Raw genomic sequence first — 13,938 nt, 5'->3', positions numbered from 1 at the left:
TTTCCAATTTAACTAGTAATTCCCCATGTGGAACCGTATCAAATGCCTTCCTGATATCTAGGTGATATGTTTGTTCCTTTAATATTCTTGGGTGGAGATTATCTGTCCCCTCCTGATTTAGTCTCATTAAACTGTTTGAGTTTGGCTTCCACTTCAGATGTGGTAATTTCTACCTCCATATCCTCATTCCCATTAGCCACCCTACCACTATCCCCAAGCTCATCATTAGCCTCATTAAAAACAGAGGCAAAGTATTTGTTTAGATATTCGGCCATGCCTAGATTATCCTTAACCTCCACCCTATCCTCAGTGCTTAGTGGTCCCACTTCTTCTTTCTTGGTTTTCTACCTAGTTATATGGCTACCTTTTACTGTTGGTTTTAATTCCCTTTGCAAGGTCCAACTCTGCTTGGCTTCCAGCCTTTCTTACCTTATCTCTACATGTTCTGACCTCCAAGAGGTAGCTTTCCTTGCTGGTCCCTCCCATCTTCCACTCCTTGTAGGCTTTCTGCTTTCTCTTCCAGCTTTGATCTACCACTCTTGCCTATGAATTTTTTCCCCTTCCGTGGGATGCAGGCTTCAGATAGTTCCTGCAACTTTGATTTGAAGTAATTCGAAGCCTCCTCCACTTTTAGATCCATGAGTTCTTCAGTCCAGTCCACTTCCCCAACTAATTTCCTTAATTTTTTTAAGTTAGCCCTTTTGAAGTCAAAGACCCCAGTCACAGATCTATTTTTGTTTATCCTTCCATTTACTTTGAACTAAATTAGCTCATGGTCGCTCGAACCAAGGCTGAACTCTACAACCAGTTTTTCTATGAGGTTCTTACTACTCACCAATACCAAATCTAAAATGGCATCCCCTCTTGTTGGTTCAGTAACTATTTGGTGAAAGAATCTGTCAGCTACCACATCCAGGAAAATCTGGGCCCTATTGTTACTACTAGCACTTGTCCTCCAGTCTATATCTGGGAAGTTAAAGTCTCCCATAATCACACAGTTCCCAGTAGTATCTAGTAGGTCAGATTAGATGATCATGATGATCCCTTCTGACCTTAAAGTCCAACTTCAATGTCCAGCCAAACTTCAATGCCCAGTTCCCAAGGACCAACTGTGCCTGAGGAATTGACTCTAGTCAGAGCCCACAGCAGACAGCAAAGCCTCCTGCCACTTTCACAGCTGCCTCTCTCCCCAGTTAGCCTCTAGACAAAAACCTAATGCAGCATGTCTTCCCCACAGTCAAAGCAATGAATAAGAACTTGGCTGACTATGTGTAAGAATGCCGCCTGATGACACCTGCTAGACAGCTCTCTTTGTAGGCAGCATGGCCTAGGGGATGGGCAGCTAGACAAGACCTCAGGTCTAGTCCTGGCTCTTCCACTGACCTGCTCTGGGACTTTGGGCAAGTCACTTTCTCTTCTCAGTCTTCATTGTGTCTATTTAGATTATAAACTCTTGAGGACAAGGTGTGGTGTTTTTGTCTCATAATTTTGCTGTGTGAGTTCATTGGAGAGCATAATGATTGTCTGGATTCACCCAGAATGCTGTTGGAGGTGCACCACATGTTGTGACAGGCATGTGTAAGACCCATGGATTTATGGATGCAGGTTTTGCATCTGTTGTTCAGGCAGGGTCTGGTGCTGCTTTGAGCAGGTGTGTTCTGGTCTGTGAGGAGCTTGCTTCTGATGAGATTGGAGAAATTGGGGACTGTTTGAAGGCCAGAAGAATGAGGTCAGGAAAGATTTCTTTCAGGTTGGGGGTCCCATGGAGTATGGGTTGTAATTGTCTGATGATACCCTGCATGGGTTCCAGTGTGGAGTGGTAGGTGACAACTAAGGGTGTGAAGTCAGATGGGGTTTTATTTCTGTACTGAAGCAGCTTCTCTTGGGCTATTTGAGCAACCCATTCCATGATGCGATCTACTTCTCTGGTGGAGTGTCTTTGTTTGGTGAAGACGGTTTTCAGTGTGTTAAGGTGTATATCCCAGACCTTCTCCTCAGAGCATATTCTGAGATAGCTGAGTGCTTGTCTGTAGATAAGATTCCTTGGTGTGTTTAGGATGGTTACTGGATCTATGAAGGTAGGTGTAGTGATCATAGGGTTTCTTGTATATAGCTGTCTGCAGGTTTCCATTGTTGAAACTGATTGTGGTGTCCAGGAAGTTGATGCTAGTGTGGGAGTGTTCCAAAGAGAGTTTAATCAATGGGTGATGGTTGGTGAAGTTGTGGTGGAAATCTATGAGGGAATTTAAGTCATCTGCCCAGAGGATGAAAATATCACTGATATATCTCAGTCATATCATTGGTTTTATGGCACATTTGTCCAGAAATTATTCTTCAAGGTGGCCCATGAAGAGGTTGGCATATTGGGGAGCCATCATGGCTGTTCCCATGGTTTGGACAAAGTGTTTGCTGTTGAATATAAAATTGTTATGGGTGAGGATGTAATGGATGAGTTGGGCAACTTGTTTGGGATGGATAGCTGAGAGTTGTCCATTGTCTTGTAAATATATGAGGCAGGCAGCAATGCCGTCATTGTGGGGGATGTTGGTGTATAAGGAGATGACAACCATGGTGGCAAGGATGGTATTCTGAGGGAGGTTATTAAAGTTGTTTTGTTTATGGAGGAAGTCATTTGTATCCTGGAGGAAGCTGGTCCTGTGTGTGGTGAGTGGTTTGTGGCTGGTTTTTAGGAGTCCAAATATTCCTTCAATCAGAGTGCCATGGCCAGATATGATGGGTCTGCCTGGGTTCCCTTGTTTGTGTATCTAGGGAAGCATGTAGAAGGTCCCTAGGGTGGGTTCCTCAGGGATGAGTTTGTAGAGTTTCTCTTGGAGTTGTTTGGTGAAGGATTTAATGATAACTTTAAATTCCTAATGTGACAAAGCTCTTGCTCTACCTCGGTGGGTCCAGTGCTTCCTTCTAACAGCAGGTCAGGGAACTGCTTCATCCCTTAGTGTTCTTCAACCCTCTAATGGTGGGGGAGGGTAATATAGCCACTCCCTGCTGGCTTCCAGTCCTGTCTCTGGTTCTCACAGGCCCTTGTCTCTTTGCTGGAGCTCTTGCCCCTCCAGTGAATGGCTGGGAGTGTGGACGGTCCCACCCTCAACTCCAGGACCCAACCCAGGGACCCTACAAGTAGCAGCCTCGTGCTGTGGCGTCAGGAAAGCTGCTAGCTTCCCTGGGTTACTTCCTCGAGCCCCTTGACTTAATGTCCGCATCCTGCTCGGACAGGGGCCCTTCCTGGCCTCCTTGTCAGAGGAGGCTCTTGACCCCTGACAGCCCCACTGGGTGTGGTAGTGCCTAAACCAAATGTCCAGTTCAGTCTTTCCCTTATGGCAGGATCTTTTCTCTCAGGCCTCCAGGCCTGGGAAAGATCCTTTGCCCTCTTTGGGCAGGGTTTTTCCTGTCCCCGGTCTTTGTTCCTGTGGGGTTCTCTCCTGCCAGCATTCTGCTCCTTCCCCTAAACCCTCCTGGCTCTTGACAGCATCTTGCCTGCTCACACATCCTGGTAGCTCACCTCGCTCTCACAACTCCAGCTGTGCTCTGGAGGGAAGGCTTTTAACAAGTCCTAGGTGGGGTCTTGATTGGCTCCAGGTGTGTTAATTAACCTGGCATAAACAATGCTCAGCTACCAGGGGAAAAGGGACTTGCTGCGCCTGGGCTGATATATTGGCCTTCTAGCACTCTCCGGTAGCCATCTAGTCTGACCCTGTCACACTAGGTAAATTGTAGTATGGGGTGGTCTTTGAGTACTTTATAGTAGGTGGTGTCGGAGAGTTGACAATTGGCCTTGTTAACTTAGTCATCGTGATTGAGGACTACGGCAGCACCCCCCCTTTGTCTGCTGGTTTGATCACTATCTGGTGGTTAGGTTTCAAGGTCCTCTCAGCGATGGAGAGACTGGGGTGGATGTGATGTTTTTTAAGGATTTCACACTCATTATTTTTCCTGAGGCAATCAATGTAATGATAAAGAATGTGATTTCATGCGCTCTGTGGTGTCCAGTCAGAGGATTCTTTTTTCTTAGGATTGTTTGTGGGGATGTGGTAACTGTTAGTGGTGTCATCATGGTTGTTAAAGAATTCTTTGAGACAGAGTCAGCAGAAGAATTCTTCTAATTCTCCACGTTTGTATGGTATATGGCTCTGTAGGGAGGCAGAAGTTCATTCCCTCAGAGACTGCAGATAATGCAGCTCCAGTTAAGGATAGTCTTGATAAACTGATGATGTTCAGGTGTTGTGTAGTGCCCATGGAGTAGGTACTGGTGCCATGGTTCCTCCCAGATGCGGTGTTCTGTGGGTTGTGAAGTAGTTATAGTTGGTTGTGCTTTCTGTTTTTGTGTTGGATGGCTGTCATCAGGTTTTTCTGGTAGTTGTTTTGGATTTCTCGCCTGATTTCCAGGTAAATTTCATGATTTTTTTTCCCCTTGCAATGTGAGGGAGCATGCGAAGATTTCTTGTCTGAGGTGGGCCCGTCTGAAGCATGTCAGGTGCAGAAAGTGGTTTCCATCTGCAGAGCTGTTCAGCATATTTGGAGTTGCAGGTAGCGGCCAGAATGTTATAGGTGGTGTTTGATTTCTTGCATTTGCCTAGGAAGTAGATGTCACTGTTAAGTTTTGCTTCCTTTTTTTTCCTTTTGTGGAGTTCCCATTTTATGTGGGCAGTTCCAGTCTTGACTGCACACAGAAGGCTCAAATGCAGGGCGAGTGGCAGAGAGCATGTGTTGAGAGGCCAGCACGTAGTCCCTCTTGGTAGGACATCTGCATCGTCCAACACTGAAATGTCTCTGATCCAGCTTAGCCCGTGGGTTGCTGTTTTCACTCCCCATAAAGTGGAGTTGCCAGCAGTGGTTTGTGGGTGGGGAGAGGCCTGACTCCATTCCACTTCCTTCTCCTAGGTCTTTAATCTAGCCTCTAGCTAGGGGTTGCGACTGTTAGGATTTCATTGTCTGTGCTGCATTGCTTTTAAATATCTAGGAGGCTGCTATCAAGTGGAGGCAGCTGCTCTCGCATGGAGCAGAACAGATGCAGCCTGGTGCCGGAGAAGAAACCAAGGCGCTGATTTCCACAGGACTGCAGCACTATGAAAGATAGCACAAAGGATGCTGGGGTAGAACTGCACAGAGGCGACGCATAGGGGAAGGAATGCGGGGTCACATGCCCCTCCAGATTTGTGACTTGGCTTATACTGAGCATGCTCACGTGGTGCCCGAGGCAGCTGTGAAGCAGCTTCTCTGGCACTTCACACCTCCCACCACTTCCTCTGACACCCAATCCCAGGCCGGCGATTCTCACAGCTCCCAGGGAGTAAGTCTCAAATAGCTGATGGCATCCAGCGCTAGAGAGACCTGGGGCGGCCATAGACCATTCCACAGGCAGCCTCTCCGGGCCAGGTGGGATAAGGAAACCCCAGCACTTAATGCCCATGGAGACTTGATTCGCCTTTAACCCCCAGTGAGAGCGGTCTCTGCAGGCCACATCTGGGATGCCTGGAAGCAGCTCCAGACTGAATGAATGTGACCCATGTTCTCATTCCCTCTAAGGATATGTCTACACTGCAGCAGCCTTGACATGCCCTAGGAGAGTGGAGGCCAGGGATCCCTCAGCAGCAGGGTTAGATTGAAAGCCCCTCACCTAAGCGATGGACTGGGGTCTATTTCTGGCATGGCATGTGGACAGCAGAGACTGGCACTGGGGGTGGCGCTGTTTGCAGGCAGCCTGGAGAGGAGAGGAAAACAAACCAAGACCTTTTCTTATGGCACTGTCGTGCTAAGGAGCCAGACTGCAGCTCTGCCTCACGTGGGGCTGAGTGCACATCCCTGCCTGGGGTCACTAATCGAAAGGAAGGTTAATGCAGCCACCTGGCCTCCATGTGATGATGGTGTAGTGTCCAAGTATGGCCGTACTGTACAAATGACTGTCGATCACAGCCCGTCCCAACATCAGCCGTCTGCCTTGCTCCAAGGTGAAACACAATTTTTCTGCGTGTTCATCTGGCTTTCTCCACAGTCGTGTCTGAGAATCTGACAAGCTTTCTTGGATCTTTGTCTTCAGTGCAGCTCTGTGACTTTATAGAGGGGGAACTGAGGCAGTTTTTTGGGACAAGCACTGTCTTCTTGGTTTGTGTTTGTACAGCACCTAGCACAATGGACTCCTGGTCCATGACTAGAGGTCTTAGGTGCGACGGATAATACAGATAATAAATAATAATAACACTGGGTTCCTGTACCACACCTTGAATAGCATCTTACTCCACTGAAGTCAATGGACCAATCATGGAGTCAGGTGCTTCTCAGCATGATTTAGGGTCTGGCCCCAAGGCAGGAAAGGAATTACTTGCAGTGAGTTAGGGGTGCAAGGAGGAGTAATGGCGTGGAATTAAAGAAGGAGAAATTCAGTGCCTGATGCTGCAAACGCTTGTGCATGTACCTAACATTGTTCCCATGTGTAGGACCATCTGAGTTAATGAGGCTATTCAGAGGAGTAGTGTTTGCTGCTCTGCCCGAGGGCCCATCCTCCAGTGAGATCTAGTCATCTATGGAATACTCTCCAAAGCAGGGGTTCTCAGCCGGTGGTACGCGTACCACCAGTGGTACGCGGAAGACGGCTTGGAGGTACGCGATGGAAAACGCGCCGCCGATTCCGCCGCCGAATCCCCCTCTCACCGCCGCCGCCAAACCCTGCCGCCGCCGATCCCCACCCCCGCCGCCGCCGAATCCCCCCCCTTCCGCCGCCGTGAAACCGTGCCGCCACTGAATCCCTTCCCCTGCCGCCGGTCAAAAAACTCTCTGCCGCCGAATTAAAGCCCCCCTCCGCCGCGATACCCATTTTCAGCCGCAGAGAAACCGGGTCGCTGCTGCCAGTCCCATCCTCTCTGCCGCCGAAAAGTGTGAAAGGGCGGCAGGGTTTCGGCGGAGGGCATCGATCTCTCACGCAACCCCGCAATTTTACCGAGTCCTACTGTGGCCAGACACAGTTAGGTGAAGTGGTACTTGACCCGACTGTACCTGACCCGAGTGGTACTCTGTAAAAAAGGTTGAGAACCGCTGCTCCAAAGGGAAGCAGTGGCTGACATAAGCGCAAGGCTGTCCCTTCCCAGTGTGCCCCAGAGTGCTAGACTGTGAGGGCGAAGCTGACACCTGCCAAAGTAGAAGTGTGTATGAATCAATCTTGTTTATGTGGGGAAATTGACCAGAACAGGTCTCCACATGGACACTCCATTCCAGAATTAAAAAGTCCCTTTATTCTGGAATAGTAATGTGCTTCCGAAACATTGTTCTGGAATAAAACCACTTTCATTCCAGAACAGTGTCCACCTGGGGAGCTATTTCAGTCAATTTCTTCTTACAGGCCAACCCTCCATTAATAAAAAAGAGAATTTCACCTGCGTCAGAACTCTCATCCCTGACCCTTCAGGAAAACACTGCCACCCAGAGGGGCTGCCTGCAATGCTGCATCTAGGGATGCAATGCTGACCTCTCCATGGACCCATCTACTGGAATGATGGAGCTTTCCACCACACAGGGCTATAGTGTTTGTTGATGAGCCATGGTTGGTAGCCTGTAGGAGAAAAGGAACTTCACATCAGGTTTCAGGTTTTCTGATGATTTGTATGGAAACGTCTTAGTCAAGGAATTGAAGTCTAAATAGTGGAGGTGCCAACCCGTACCAAGAGGTGTGTTTCTTCACAAGAGAGCAGGAGAAATCTGAGTGCTAATAGCACACAGGGAAAACAGAGGTGGGGAAAGCAGATAGTAGAAAGATACAGTATAAAGAGTGCACACAATGAGAGAGGGCTAGGTTAGATTGGAATATACAAAACAATCTTAGCAGGGCACCGGACTGGGAGCCAAGAGACGTGCATTCTGTTCCTAGCTTGGCCACTGAGTGACTGTGGACAAGTCGTTTACTCTCTGTTTCCCTTCCACCTTTTGCCTATTCAGACTGTACATTCTTCAGGGCAGAGACTTTCTCCTCCTAGGTGCATGTGTACCGCACCTAGCATCTTGGCGCCTCTAGGTGCTACTGTAACATAAATAATCCCATAGAGATTGAGGGACCAAAATGGCTTCCCCATCTCTGGGACAACAGCAAACTGTCCATGAGATGAGCCGGACCTTGGAGGAAGGGATATTTATTTCTACAGGCCCTAAATTCCACCTCTTCAAGGTCCTGCCCCTACCACCCAAGAAGCTTCTTAGATAAGTCAGTTCTGCCTAGCTATCCACATAATTCTTCTCCTTTTGGTTCTTCCCTGCAGCCTCCTAGAGCCACCAGGGCTATCCCAAAGGAATAAAGACAGAGGCCCAAATGCTGGAGGCCTTCAGCATGAAAGTGTGGCTTGTTTGTTTGTAACCTAGACTTTGCTTCTTCCGCGGGAGTGCTGCCTGAGTGAGGATTGTAGGGCTTGACCCAGAGAACATCTGGGAAGGTTAGGAGAGAGGCAGCCTGAGGAGAGGAAGGTGTGGGAGAAGAATATCACTAATTAAATGCAATTAAATGCAGAAGATCAGATGCTATGGACTGCAGCAACTGACAGCAGAGGGGGGTGACCGTGGAGTTCTCCGGCTACATTCCCCAGCCAGCACAGCCACCTATTTTACTGGAGTAGCTTTAGCAGTAAACCAGACTGGCTTAAAAATCATGGTCCCCCAGGTAATGACGTGAATGGAAGGATGGGCTATGGCTATGGAGATCTGTCTTTGCCATAGACTCCTTGTGTCACTTGGGCGGACCCAGTACTCCCTTTGTCTGCATCTTACCTGGTGGGCAGAGAATAGGTCACACTTTCCATTAAGGTTATGTTTAAACTGGGATAATGCCTGATGAACCGATGTCTTAATAAATGGCTAATCAGCTGTTACAGGTTGTTAGTCTGAAAGTGGCTCCTGCTAACCATCTCTAACACCTTTTACTGCTGTATTTGTAGCCATCAAAAACACATGCTGCTCATGCAAAAACAGAACTTCTTGCCACAAGCATGGAAATGAACTCAGATCTCTTTCAGTAACTGGGAAAGCCTGAGCTGCTTTCAAACTTGCCAAAAAGAGAGAACCCAGCAAGCAGCTGTTTGCCATGCCCCAGCACTGTCCAGGCTTAGCAGGTCTCACCTGAAGTGGAGGAGGCAGAGAAAAGTTTCACGTTTGCTCACACTGCTGCTTTAATCTTAAACCGTGAGGAGCCTGTCTTGTGCTTCAGGCACAGGTCTGGGAGTCTGGAGGCTGTTCCCAGCCCAGGTGCAGGGTGACGTTGGACAGGTTGCTTCCTCCCCCGGTGCTTCTCTTTCCCCAGATATAAGATGAGGCTAATGATACTGACCCAGCTCTTGGGGCTGACTCAATTCATGTTTGTGATTGCCACCTGGAAAGTGCAAGGGGAATATTGTTATAGCTGACATTTGCTGTATGTGGCCATCCTGTAAGCCCTGCTGTTGTACAGAAAGGTGCCCTGCCCCTTTAAGAAGTTAGTTGTGCAAGGCCCTGTGCTTGGGTGCTAGGCTCCCGGCAGGCGTCTGAGTGGAAAGTCAGAGCTTGGGCTGCTCCAGTCTATTTTATCACAATTTACTCGGTAACAGGTTACAAATGTGGCATGGGATGAAAATAATGAGGCTTGATGTCGCTTAGTGCAGGAGGCTTCGTATGTAATAGCAAACAAGAGCCTCTGCGCTGCTGCTGGTGCCAGCTCTCACAGCAGTCCCTCCTGCTGCTCTTCCTCCTCCCCAGCTGCCCCCAAGGGCTCCAGGCAGAGCCAACCCCTTCCCACAGGGTCTTTGTAACTCCAGCAATGAAGATCCCACTGCTTTCCGTCTTGGGAGACCATTCCATGGGCTAATAGACCTTCTCCAGGAACCATATAATCCTTGGGGGAAATTTTAAAGGCACCAAAAGCAGTTAGGTGCCCAGCTCCCAGTGGGAACTGAATCCCCAACCCTGTTGAATTCCCCTCTCTTAATTAAAGCCTTAGACCATCCTTAATAATCCTTCCCCTTCCCAGAAGCAGATCATCCTGCTCTCCTCATTTAACACCATGCACTTACTGCTCTGCGTGGAGCTGCTCCCAGGCCAGACAGCGGGGCAGTAATTGTTAACACTCCACAGTGTCTGTTCCTACCAGTATCCTCCTTGCCCGCCCTGACCCCAGTTTCCCTGGCCACCTGCACCCTTCAGCACCCAGCTGCTTACTTGGTGTCGAGAGGATTTCCTGGGAAATGAGTGAAAGTGCGACTTCTACTCACACACAAATTAACAGTTGTGTCCACAAGGAGTTTCCCATGCCTGTATTTTTCTTCGAACGGGCCCCGAATTAGCTTCACTCAGAGAAATGCAATAGGTGATGCTATCAGCTCTGTTCAGTGGGACGGTCGGCTCATTAGTCTTAATTCCATACCCTGGCCCTTTAAACTGAAACACTAGATTTCTCTGGAAATATTGCCCTGATGGGGGAGAATAGGGCGTGCAGGGCACTCTCAGTGCTTGGAAACTTGCCGCTAAGTGCGGTTGAACTCTGGACTGGTTTGCTGTTTTTATTTTCTGGTTTTGTTTGTTTGGAATCTAGACTTGGCTGCTGATTCTCTGGGCCAGATTGTTCTTCAGATGGGTTGTTAGTGAATGAATTCAAACAAGGCTTTTGACACAGTCCCACGTGACATTCTCATAAGCCAACTAGGGAAATGAGGTCCAGATGAAATCACTATAAGGTAGGTGCACAACAGGTTGCAAAACCATACTCCAAGTGGTTATTGATGGTTGGTTGTAAAACCGGGAGGATGTATCAAGGGGTCTGTCCTGGGTCTGGCACTATTTGTTATTTTCACTAACGATTTTGTTGGACTGGAGAGTACACTTATAAAATTTGCAGATGATACCAAGTTGGAAGGGGTTACAAGCACTTTGGAGGACAGGATTAGAATTCAAAATGCTCTTGGAGAATTGGTCTGAAATCAACAGGATGAAATTCAATAAAGGCAGGTGCAAAGTATTGTACTTAGGAAGGAAAAATCAAATGCACAAATGCAGAATGGGGAATAACTGGCTAGGTGGCTGTACAGCTGAAAAGATCTGCAGGTGATAGTGGGTCACAAATTGAATATGAGCCAGCGGTGTGATTCAGTTGCAGAGAAGGCAAATGTCATTCTGGGGTATATTAACAGGAGTGTCACATGTAAGACACGGGAAGTAATTGTCCCACTCTACTCAGTATGGGTGAAGCTTCAGCTGGAGCGGGACAAATTGGAGAGTCCACAGGAGAGCAACAAAAATGATAAACAGGTTTAGAAAACATAACCTATAAGGAAAGGTTAAAAGAACTGGGCATGTTTAGTCTAGAGAAGAGAAGGCTGAGGGGGGAACCTGATAATGGTCTTCAAATATGTAAAATGTTGTTATAAAGAGAACAGTGATCAATTGTTCTTCACATCCGTAGAGGTCAGGACAAGACGTAATCAGCTTAGTGTGCAGCATGGGATATTAAGGTTGGACATCAGGAAAATCTTTCTAACTCTAAGGGTAGTCAAGCAGTGGACTAGGTTACCAAGGGAGGCTGTGGAGTCCCTATCACTGGTGGTTTTTAAGAACAGGTCACACACACACTTGTCAGGGATTGTCTAGGGGTACTTAAGCCTGCCTCAATGACCTTTTTGAGGACAACTCCAGCCTGACATTTCTATGATTCTGTGTTAAACAACTTTGGCACTATTACAAAGCCCTGGGTAACCCATGCTAATCTTTCACCACATTGAACATTAACTCTTGGGTTTCTACCCCTTAGCCCATTTCTGATCCATAACAGTACTTTGCCTTTCATCACCTGGCTACTTTCTTCCCTTAACATCTCCTGGAAGGGACTTTGTCAAAGGCTTTTTGCAAGTCCAAGTAAAATGATCTCAATCAATTCTCCTTTATCTCCAATTTTGTTGATACTCCAAGAGATTTTAGTAGACTGGAAAGGAATGATTTTCCTTCACAGATGTCACGCTGGTTTCTCTATCGTGCTGTCCTGGGCTTCCCCTTCTTCCATTAGGTGGGTTTCTGTCACCAGGGAGGCAGGCGCTGCTGTGTGAGGGTGCTGGCCATATTAAAGCTGGTAGGCTTGTTAGACCATGTGGTCTCTCCTCCTTCCTTTAGATACCGCTGATATTTCAATAGCATGTACTTTCAATTCTTGTTTCTGCCAATTTATCTAGTACTAAAGTAATAGTTTTTGACAATTCTCCATATCCCCTCTAGCACCTTTTGAATGGCAGGTGTAACATTTGCCCCCCTCTGGTACTGTAGCTGATTTCAACGAGAGAATCCATATTTGTAACAGCTCAGCCACTTCACTCTTAAGCTCCTTCAGAGCACTTTTGTGAAACTGTCTACACCTGGGGGCTTGTTCCAATTTACTTTATCACCTCCCCCTCCTCCAACACCTCTGTCTCTGACAGTGCCTCACCTTTATTGCCTGAACAGACTAGGTCCAGGCTAGGGATCTCCACAACCCCATCTGTGGTGAAGATTGCCACAACGAGATGGTATGTTTAGTTTCTCTGCAGTGTCCTTATCCCTCTCATAGCTCCTTTTGCTTCCTGGTAGTCCAGCAACCCAGGTCTCTGTTTCTGGGCTATTTAAAGAATGCCTGATTATTTGTTGGATGCAGTTGGTTATTTGCTATATGAAATTCTTCATCGCCCCAACCGCCATCTTACATTTCACCCACTAGAATTGACATTCCTTTCTGGTGGTGTGGCTTTGGCAAGATTTGATCTGAATAGCTTCTCGAGCTGGGCCATTTACCCATATCATCCTTGGGTTCCCTGCCTCTGTTGCCTTCCTGCTTCCATACAGACTCAGAAACTCCCCAGCCACAAAATGGAGATAACCCTGCCCCTTCTCTCAGTGGAAGTTTCATGACCCCCCATTTTACAGATGGGGAATTGAAGCACAGAGGGCCAGATCTGAAGAAGTTTTTAGGTACCTAAGGATGTAGCTAAGTGCCACATGGGACTTTTACATGTGCCTAATCACCTAAGCCACGCTGGTTTCAATAGGAGTGAGGCGCTTTTGAAAATCCCACAAGGTGCTTATCTGCTTTGGGAGCTGCCTCAGTACTTTTTAAGTAGCTGTTCTAGAGTAAGGAATCGATGCCTTGTTGCAAAGTCTCAGCCCTGAGCCTTAACCACAAAGCCAACCTTCCTCACAGGATCACTGCTGAGGAGCTTACAATCTAACTGGGCGGCCAATATCTGACAGTCGAGAGTCCAGCACATTAGAGTATTTCTCCCCTCTCCCAAACAGAAGAACCAAGGCCAGATCAACTCGTTGTACCCAAGGAGCAGTCTTGTCCCCCTGCAAGCCCTGGGTCCTGCTGACTGCGACAGGCGGGAAAGCTCCCTGCAGAACTGTGTCTGCTGAAATGTTTTTTTTAATTATCTCTGGAAAGTATGGACTGTGTATCATCATTAACTGGACTAAACACTGACGGTCAGCGAGTCAGGTACCAGTAAACGGTGCAATTAACAGCCAGAGGAGAGAAGTGTATTCAATCTGAAAGCTTTCTTTCTCAATCCATCTCCACTCATCATCCAAAGTGCTGAGCAGTGGACTTTTACTTTCAATTACATTAATCAGGTTAATTCCAAGTTAAAGTCAACATTTTAATCAAGAGGCAGCAAACTCAGGCAGGGGAGTGGAAGGCAGTGGGGGAAGAGAGGCAGGAAAGGAAGGCCAAGAGGAAGAGAAGAGAGGAAGAAGAGGAAGGGGGAAGGCAGGATATTAGGGTGATGGGCACACTCTTAAAGCTTCAGCTGTGACAGCAACAAGGGTTGAGGTTCTACGTTGTGCCCCTAGACAGAAGGAGGTAGCTTTAAGCCATCTTTGGCACCCTCGGGATTCTGGGCTACTCCCAGGGATGAAATGGGTCCCCGGTGTAAATCAGAGCAGCCCCAGGAGTGCTGTAATTCA

General features: G+C 47.7%; 1 long non-coding RNA gene across 1 annotated transcript in view; it reads left to right on the top strand.

The window, feature by feature from the left end:
- LOC137140819 (uncharacterized) overlaps positions 1–13,489 on the top strand; it is a 28,352-nt gene extending 14,863 nt beyond the window's left edge. Inside the window, exon 3 of the long non-coding RNA XR_010916493.1 lies at positions 13,178–13,489. This is a non-coding gene — a long non-coding RNA (uncharacterized lncRNA). The remainder of the gene's footprint in view (positions 1–13,177) is intronic.
- Positions 13,490–13,938: the final 449 nt, after the last annotated feature.

This window comes from Emydura macquarii, unplaced genomic scaffold, assembly GCF_026122565.2.
Source record: "Emydura macquarii macquarii isolate MOO-44397 ecotype Brisbane River unplaced genomic scaffold, CSIRO-AGI_Emac_v2 contig_67, whole genome shotgun sequence".
In the NCBI taxonomy this organism is placed as follows: Eukaryota; Metazoa; Chordata; order Testudines; family Chelidae; genus Emydura; species Emydura macquarii.
Note: the sequence above shows the minus strand (reverse complement) of the source record. Positions and strands in the feature narration are given on the sequence as shown.